The sequence below is a fragment of the Brassica oleracea genome, chromosome C9 (genome assembly GCF_000695525.1).
Source record: "Brassica oleracea var. oleracea cultivar TO1000 chromosome C9, BOL, whole genome shotgun sequence".
In the NCBI taxonomy this organism is placed as follows: Eukaryota; Viridiplantae; Streptophyta; class Magnoliopsida; order Brassicales; family Brassicaceae; genus Brassica; species Brassica oleracea.
Window position 1 is genome coordinate 43,115,193 of NC_027756.1, and position 10,070 is coordinate 43,125,262.

The 10,070-nt window shown below is 39.1% G+C and overlaps 1 pseudogene; it reads left to right on the forward strand.

Annotated features, from left to right (window-relative positions):
• Positions 1-1,997: 1,997 nt before the first annotated feature.
• On the forward strand, positions 1,998-3,992 carry LOC106316972 (annotated as a pseudogene).
• Positions 3,993-10,070: the final 6,078 nt, after the last annotated feature.

Here is a 10,070-nt window from a genome sequence, read left to right on the forward strand (position 1 = left end):
ATAGCCATTAGGCTTTAATGAAATGTGTGAAAAGCAAATGACTTGGGCCTGTGTATTTAACAGCCCAAAGAATCATTATTTATGATGTAAAGGGACTTGTCCCACATCACTTAAAGGAAGAGAAGTTGAGCAATATATATATGTTCACTTACCATGAAAGCTTAAACAGCTTGGAGAGAGAGGAGAGCTCCCCCGCGCGCGCGCGCCGCCGCCGTCCGGCCGGCTCGGCTCGGCGTGGGCGTGGGCGTGGGCTTTGGGTCTTGCATCTTGCGTCTTGGGTCATGCGTCTTGGGTCTTGGGTCTTTGGTCTTGGTGGAGGGCCTCCGGCCCAATAAGACTATTCTTTTTGGACCAAGTTAAGCTCAACGTTTTGCCATTTATTTTGAGAAAAAACAGCATGCAATTTTATTTAAAACGACAAGTAGTTTGTCTAGAAAATAAAAACGTCATGCATTTTATCCTCTCAAAAGTTTTAAACGAGATTAGAGAGAGTCTTGAGGAAGAAGTTTTGGAACTCAACTTCCCTCGATCTCCGCGAGATTCTTGCCCACGTGCAGCAGCTGTTGCGGGAAGTGGGTCTTCTCTGTCTCTTTAAATTTCGCCTCTGCTCTTCCTTCATTGCTTAACGTTTTTACACATCAAACCAACAGCAAAAATCCCTTAGCATAAGTCTTAAATACGAGAGTGTTTCATAGAGTTTATAGTTCGATAGGGCGGTCACGAGTGAGGCGTGATTCATCTGCCATGGTTGTATCCTAGGACTCTATATTCGTACAGTCCCGTCTCACTAACGGAGCGAATATTTAGAGTTAAGGAAATATATTATATCTCGATTCCATGTCCGTTTGCGAATACGATTTCTTATTGTTCTTGTATTCAATTTTTACAATCGTCTATTTTCCTTAACGTCACTTTTATTATATCGTTTATGGGAGTCCGGTTTTTTGGCTTCTACAGTATCAAGTTTAGGTAGTGATTGTTTCCAAGATTATAAGATATTAGGTATTATCAGTGCCATGCATTCACATAATCTAATTTCTTAAAACAAATTATTAGAATAGGTGTGATATGCATACACATATTAGGCTTTGTCGGTTCTTTCTCCGGAAACTGAGAAGGTTTTGGTTTTTGTTTATTGGATGATCTTTCAACACAAACATAGAAGGAAACAATGTTATGGAGAATGATAGATACTATTACGGGGTGGTCTCTTTATTCACAGCATTCATGAACTTGTTCTCTTGTAGGCTTGGTTGCCATCTGCATAGTGCAAGAGACCAATATATTCGTGTGCAAACTCTAGTACATGGGCGATAGAGAACTGTAAACCGGGCTCGTCCACGTCCATTAGCGCATCTTTGTTTTTTTCTCGTTGTGCACAGTGCACCGCTGCCCTAGCTGATCTTTTGAACCTAGGATTGTTATGAATTGGATATGATAATCACATTTGTATGCTATGAAAGTTCGCATTCTTTGTTGTTAAGAATGGCTTTGTCGTTGTCCAAGAAAGTTGACCTTTGACATAAATAAATAGCGTACAGGATGAATATTATATAGAGAAAGTCAGTCCCTTCATGTTATTCTGTAGTATCTTAATATCAATGAGTATGTTGCGCCTCATAGTTCATACCGTATGGAAGACTTTAGACGTGCTATATCCATTAACTTGTCAGTTCCAGTGATTTGACCTTATGACTCACGCCCGAATACTTCAATTTATTAAGGTTGCAGCATCACCATCAACCTTTTATTCTCAATGATAAATCTTTTGGCATATTCCTCTTCAAATAATATACATGTCCCATGAAGCCACGTTATTTACCAATTTCTTTTTGTTTTGTACTGTTTCATGGTGCTCATTTATATACCATAAAGATTCCAAAAGGCAGTCGTATATAACTCTTTGGGTCTACGGAAGAAATAGCTGTTAACCAGTTTGTGAAGAGAGGGGAAATTTAAAAACAAAAAAGAAAAACTATAACTCTTTTATGTTCCCAATGATTCGAGGAGCGCTTTTGGGAATCATCTGGATGACATATTGTGTTTGCATGTCATTCCAACAAGAGACGACGTTCGTCTTCAACGGCTTCAACCAAGGAGACCATCGTCTTCACCTTGACGGTAGTGCAAGAATCCTTCCCAAAAAGAGGTCCTGCAACTGACGAATGCGACGACAACTCAAATGGGTCGTGCTTTCTTCGAGCAGCCTATTGACTTCAAACCGTCAGAACCAGTTTCGTTCTCCACACATTTTGTGTGCGCGCTTGTCCGTGCAGCTGAAGCTGGAGGCCACGGTATGGCGTTTTTTGTGTCTCATTCCACTGACTTCGAAGGCGCCCAACCGACTCGATACTTCGGGCTTTTCAACCCAAAGGGATCTGCTTCCACACGTGTGTTGGCTGTTGAGCTTGATATAACTAAAACTCTAGATGTGCTCGACATCAATGATAATCATGTTGGGATTGACGTGAACAGCCCAAAGTCTGTGGTATCTGCTAAAGCTTCTTATTTCTCCCATAAAGAAGGTAGGAAGATAGACATGAAGCTCTTGAGTGGAGATCCTATCCAGGTTTGGGTGGATTATGAAGGAACAACACTCAACGTTTCATTGGCTCCTGTTGAAAACCAGAAACCAAGCCGACCTCTTTTGTCATCAACATCTATCAATCTTACCGAGATTGTGCAAGGTAGAAGAATGTTTGTCGGGTTTTCTGGTTCGACCGGGTCAAGCGTGGTCAACCAGTACGTACTCGGGTGGAGTTTTAGCAAAAGCATGGCGTCGCTTCAGAAGGTTGACGTATCAAAGCTTCCCAAAGTTCCTCAACCTAGCCATAAAAACAAGTTTACATCTCTGGTGTTTGATGCTCTCTTGGGTTTACTAGCTTTGTTTGTTTTGGGGCTTCTCTTTGGAGCTTATATGTATAGAAGAAACCTGTACGCTGAAGTGAGAGAGGAATGGGAAAATGTGTATGGTCCACTCAGGTATTCTTACAAATCTCTGTACAAAGCAACAAAAGGGTTTAGTAGAAATGAGTTTCTTGGGAGAGGAGGTTTCGGGGAAGTCTACAAAGGAACACTCCCTCGGAGCATAGAGCTGAGAGAAGTGGCTGTGAAGAAAGTAGCACATGAAGGTGAACAAGGTATGAAGCAATTTGTCGCAGAGATCGTGTGCATGAAGAGTTTAAAACACCGGAGCTTAGTTCCACTTCTTGGGTATTGCAGGAGGAACCATGAGTTATTACTTGTCTCTGAGTACATGCCAAATGGTAGCCTTGATGGTTACTTGTTTAATGATGATAAACCGACTCTCCCCTGGTGGAGAAGATTTGCCATTCTCAAAGACATCTCCTTAGCTTACTTACTTACATACAGAAGCTGACCAAGTTGTTATACACAGAGATATCAAAGCTTCTAATGTTTTGTTGGACGCAGAGTTTAATGGAAGGTTGGGAGATTTTGGTATGTCCAGGTTGTATGAAAGAGGAGCTGATCCAACCACAACAGCAGCAGTTGGAACTTTTGGTTACATGGCACCTGATCTTACAACAATGGGACCTTCAACTGGAACTGATGTATATGCCTTTGGTGTTTTCTTGCTTGAAGTAACTTGTGGGAGGAGACCTGTTGAGCCTCACTTGCCTGCTGCAAAACGTTTTCTGATCAAATGGGTTTGTGAATGCTGGAGAGGGGCCTCTTTGCTTGATGCTGTAGATCCAAAGTTGACAGAATTCTCATCCAGAGAAGTCAAGCGGGTTCTGAAAATTGTGTTGCTCTGTGCAAACCTTGCTCCTGATGCAAGACCGTCCATGGAACAAGTGGTGCAGTACTTAAACGGAAACCTAGCATTGCCCGAGTTTTGGCCAGATTCTCTCGGAATTGGAGCTCTCATTCCAACGGCGTTATCACAGCTCCCTTCACTATCACTGTCTTCTTCCTCATCCCACAACTCAATGTTTATTACTCATTCACTCCTCAATGGGAGTGGACGATGAAAGTTTCGAACAACTTCCCTTGTCATCTTTAGCCTTTTGTCATCGACTATTTTTCAACCATTTCTATTTGATGCCTGTTTCATTGTAGCTCAAACCATGTTCATTAATGGCATTCTCTGAAAAAGAACGGATCCTTTGTGAAAAATTCTTGTAGCTAATTTAAGGCTGTATAGATGATATAACCAAGCTTTTTAAAAAATAGTTAGAGAAATCTATAAGGGTCGAATTAGAGGGGTAATCGGTGTTTTACTACTAATGACAAGTTTTTTGTTGTAAGCAGACTGTAGTTTTGTATCTTTCTAAGTGTGAAAAGAAATGATAAAAAGATAGTGAAACATTATTTGGTGGAACACCTCTAATAGAGAGACAAAGAGTAAATTTTGAAAGAATGTATTGTCAAACTCTTTCAGATATATATATTTCCAATTCAGAAGAGTTGTTATTGCACTCTTTATTCAAAGGCATGAGCCAATTATAGATTAAAGACCCCGAACATCAGAGATTTTCCAAGCTTTAATTTCTCTTAGGTTCATCAGTTGTTGTTCCTTTGTTAACCATTGTTCTGTAGCGAGAGAGCTCACAAACATCAAAGACACTGCAGTTTAGTCTTCAACCTAATTCAGATTTCAGGTTCCTAAAATGTATGACTGCAGAACAAAACTCTAGGAGACGCATGATTCAGCCCATTGAGTGAGCAATAGGAGAAGGAAAAGGATAGCCACTCAATATTATTCATTTTGAGGTTTGTTCTAAATTAAACTAAATTAGATGTGTTGTGTTTGATTTACATGAATTAAGAAAACTAATTTCAAGCTAACAATTTAATTTACATGTGCCACGCTGAATCCAAGGAGAGATGAAAAAGATGGGAACCCTAACGCCAAGCCAGTTAAAACTTATACGGTTCATCAAGTCCAAGAAACCGTCCGGATTAGGGACTCCCCCCACCGGAGTAGCTACATGGTCGTAAAACCCACCGTGCTCATCATGTGTTATAATGAGTAAAATCTCGTTCCACCTACGACTAGATCTCAAGGCCTCATAGACCTCTTTCACGAGCTTTAATTTGACCTTAGGAAACATCATGGGATGGATGATCGTCAATGGCTGGAGTTGACAAAAGATCGAACCAACGTTAGTTCGGCCACAGCTTAGTTTGGTAACTTGCCTTCTTTACAATCTTTCTTAAATTTTAATCCTTACTAGATTTTGATCCGCCGACAGGGCCATTGTTTGTTCTTCATAATCATATGTTTTTAACTTTTGAAATTGAGATAAATGTAATTATTTATACTTATTATGTTATAGATTCATATGGTATTCAGGTTTGACATTGGTGTTGTCTTTGTTCAATATGATTAGTTTTCATTTATAAACGATGAGATTGTGTTATTTTTTATTTAGTTTATTTGTAAAGTCAACACTAAAGTATTAGAGGTATAAGTATACTTGTGGGTTTTATTAAATCATATTATAAATTATTTGTTTTAAGGACAATTATCTCAAATAGCATTTTTTAAGTTTTTGTCACAAAATAGTCTTCAAGAAAGAAAATGATCAAAATATCCTCTTTTTATTTTGAAAATTTTAATTTTAATTTTAATTTTTTTTTTTAATTTAAAATCTTATCCCTAAAACCACACTCCTTAACTCTAAATTCTAAATCTAGATTAGTTAACCCTAGGGTAAAAATGTATTTTACCCTTTAATAAAACTTATTTTGGTCATTTTCTTCATTGATGACTATTTTTGTGACAAAAACTTAAAAAGGGGTTTTGAAACACCCCAACCCGGAAATCTTTGAAAACACGTGAAAATTTTTAAGTAAAAGATCAAGTCGAATTTTATCGGATGATAATGAGAAATACTGCAACTTTAAAAATGAAACACGAGACTAAGTACTTGAAATCATGTAGTTTACAATAAAAATATCTTTTACAAAACTTCCCAACATTACCCAAACACCCTTCCCGATGGTCTTTGTAGCCTCGCGCTCCGGTCCACACAATCAACCTTACCTGCATCGTAAAAGGAGGCATGAGCATACAAAAATACTCAGTGAGGACGCTCAATACCGCCCACTACAGCCCAAGAATCAAACACTCAATCAATACTAACACCCTAGCATCCGGTTCTATCATTCCTTTACTTAACTAGTTCCATTACTTTTACATTTCTTAAACTTTCGACCCGAAGGGCCATAATCATGCGGCCGAAGCCAAACCAGTGGCCAAAGCCAAACCAGCGGCGGAAGCCAAACCTGCGGCCGAAGCCAAACCTGCGGCCGTAGCCAAACCTGCGGCTGATGCCAAACCTTCGGCCGTAGCCAAACCTGCGTAGCCAAACCTTTGACACCGAAGGTCCATTACATCATCTTAACCAGTTCCCTTAATTAACTCAATTCGATTAAACTTTCCTTAAACGCATTACAATTCTATGACTTAGATTTTCAAGATCAAACATTCATTTCTTATATAAACATCCTAACATAACTCGATTATCAATTCATCAATTCTAGCATGCTTTTCCTAAGAACATAATGAACAAAGTTTCCATAAACAATTACTATCATACATTACTTAAGAACATGATGAATGAACTTTCCATAACAAATCCTATCATTCATTCTCCTGAGAGTACGATGAACGAACTTTCCATAAACAAATTCAATTCAAGCATAACTCGATCATATTGAATCAAACCAGACAAAACAGTTCTTACTGGACTGCCACGAATCACATCCTCACCTGGACTGTGATTAAGCGTTTAAGCACACACCAATTAACCTAATGTGCCAAAAATACCACAATCGAATGGTATGTCATTGTAGCATTTTAGGATCGAATCCACAGAGAACTAGAGACTTATAACACCAAGAATACACAAACCTTCCTAATCTAAGCAAACAAGAAGATAGATGATTTGTAACAAACTAATATCCTAGAAATATAAACAAGTGAATCCATGGGCTAAGGGAATTGATTTCAAGTAACTAAGATCCAATCTAGGTGACAAGCTTTCAATCAAAGTAATCTCTTAAGTCTAAACACAATTCTAGACAAGTCCTATGTCTAGGTAAATGTCCATTTGCTTAGAAATCATTAAACATCAAATGTCTTTGGCTTAATTCAATCAAGCAATCTTTAAGTTCAAGTTTAATAACTATCTAGCAATTTTAACATCAAGTGTCCTTGGCTAATCTCACTAGAGCTTAGTTGAGTTGATTCAAACACTTCATCTAATCATGTCTGATGAGAAGTGTTTAGAAATCAAGTTTAGAGTGATCAAGACTAAACAAGCATTAAAAATACTCAACAAGCAAGTTCATACAAGGATCTAATACAATAACACCATAGATCTTCACTAAGTTACTCTAATCTCCCTAACCCATGAATTCTTAAGGAAACTACTCACTAATCTCCATGAAAACACTTAATCTCATAATAGATTGAAGCATATTCAAGTAGATACAACAGAGAATAAAGATAAACAAGGATTAAACAAGCAAAACCAAATTAAAACTCAAGAATAGATGATGAACAATGAAGAACAGCTCAAGAACAAATGTTTTCTCTCAAACTCTCAAAATACAAAATATGAAACTATAAAACTTTCACTCTCTACTCTTTGTTGTATTGTACTCTGTGTATTGTGTGTCTTCCTCCTTCCCCTTGCAGTCTCTTTTATAGCCTAAGTAAAGGAGGATGACAACACATCCATCATGTGAAAGCATAAAGCATAAAACACACTCATAAAAGTTAATCTCCACTTTCTTCCATTATAGAACACCTTTTGCCCCTTCATATGGCCAAAACAGTCTTGCCTCTTCAGAAAAGGTAGAGAAAGTTAGGCCAAAAGAGCCACCAAACTCATGATAGACAACCCATCCCCCATGTTGCAAGCTTTAAAGAGATAAAACTCACTCATTAAAGTTTTCTCCACTTTCTCCATGTTGCACACACCTTTAGAATACCAAAAATAAGAAGAATAATGAATAGTAATGAGTTTTATAGGTTTTAAGTGAATAAAAATGAGTCTAAAGGCTTAAAATTCGAAGGCTATTGTTGATGTTGCTAGGGTGGCCGCTAGGAATGTCATACTGATATGTGTGTAGTATTTTGATCATAAATCCCTCAATACAGCTCCAAACGACTTGAAACCACCTCCATTGTAAAGCTAACTCAATTTACCATGTCTTCCCAAAAGACAAGTTTCAAAAGATATCTTTAAGACCTTCATCCATGCTTGTCTTTCACACGTTCGGTTCAAGACTCCTCGAAAGCTCCTTTTGTGCTCTAATCACCTCCAAAACTCCAAACAATTCATCCAACACCTACAAGATGCAAATGTACATGCAATAGACTCTAAATGCAAATAAACGTAAGGTTAATGCATGAATATATATGAAATAACAAAGCTAAAACTATGCAAAATCACAACACATCAGCAGTCTGGGAAGACCTCTGCAGACAACGATATCATGATGGTCTCAAAAGAATGCAGCACAGTCCTTCAAAACAGAACAGTCAGGAAATTGGAAGATCTTGGAAAATTTGTCCTCTCGGTTTAGGTTCCAGTGTGAATCTCATGCCCTACTCAGTTGCAAAACGCATGGGACTAACCAATTTCCAGCCAACCAGGATTTCATTGGTGTTCGCAGACAGAGCAGTCAAGTTGCCAGTAGGCGTTCTCGAAGACCTCCAAGTTCAAATTGGCAACACCACTGTTCCGGCGGATTTCATGGTTCCGGAGCTCGAAGATGAACCGAAAGACCCTCTCATTCTAGGCCGACCTTTCCTATGCACAGCTGGTGCAATCATTGATGTCCGCAATGGGAGGATCGATCTCCAACTGGGGGATATTGTGATGAAGTTTGAGATGGACGAGCTGCTCAAACGACCTATGTTGGATGGTCAGAACTTCACGATTGACGACGAGAACGCCGCCTTGACCCCTCAACAAGGGATGATTGAAGAAATCCTAGCGGATGGCCCTTTGGAAGTGGCTCTGACACGAGCAGAGTCTAAGCAGAACACATGCAACGTTGATGCTGATGGGTAAGAGAAGATATTTGGTTCGAGTAAAAGCATTGAGAAGATGGTCGCTTTCCTGAGTCTGGGGGAGACGAGCAATCAGGTTCCACAAGAAGGAGCAACTGCTCCTAAACTAGGGAACGAACCGGCCAGCCTGCTCGACGATCCATGGAGCAAACTCGAGGCTCCAAATATCGAATTAAAGTCGCTCCCAGCAGGACTTAGGTATGCATTTCTTGGACCTAATTCCACATATCATGTCATTGTGAAATCTGAACATAATAATATGGAAACTTCTAAACTCTTGTGTGAATTGAGAAAATACCGTAAGACAATAAGGTATTCATTAGAAGAAATTCCTGGTATTTCACCTGATTTGTGCATGCATAGAATACATCTAGAAGATGAATCGATGACTTATGTAGAACATCAGAGGCGGTTAAACCCAAATCTAAAAGATGTTGTTAACAAAGAGATAATGAAACTTCTAGAAGCTGGTGTAATCTATGTGATTTCTGATAGCAAGTGGGTTAGTCATGTTCATGTAGTTCCTAAGAAAGGGGGGATCACTGTGGTTGCTAATGAAAGGAATGAATTGATACATACTAGGACAGTAACCGGTCACCGTATGTGCATTGATTTTCGAAAATTAAATACGGCTACACAAAAGGATCACTTCCCACTCCCATTCACTGATCAAATGCTTGAGAGATTGGCTAACCACCCATATTACTGCTTTTTAGATGGTTATTCAGGTTTCTTTCAGATTCCCATTCACCCAGACGATCAGGAGAAGAAGACTTTCACGTGTCCCTACGTACAGGAGAATGCCGTTTGGGCTGTGCAATGCTCCTGCGACATTCCAGCGTTGCATGATGTCTATTTTCACTAACCTAGTTGAGGACATATTGGAAGTTTTCATGGATGACTTTAGCGTCTATGAGAACTCCTTTTCTGTCTGTTTGTCAAACTTGTGCAGGGTCCTTCAGCGGTGTGAAGAAAATCATCTCGTGTTGAATTGGGAGAAGTGTCACTTCATGGTGCG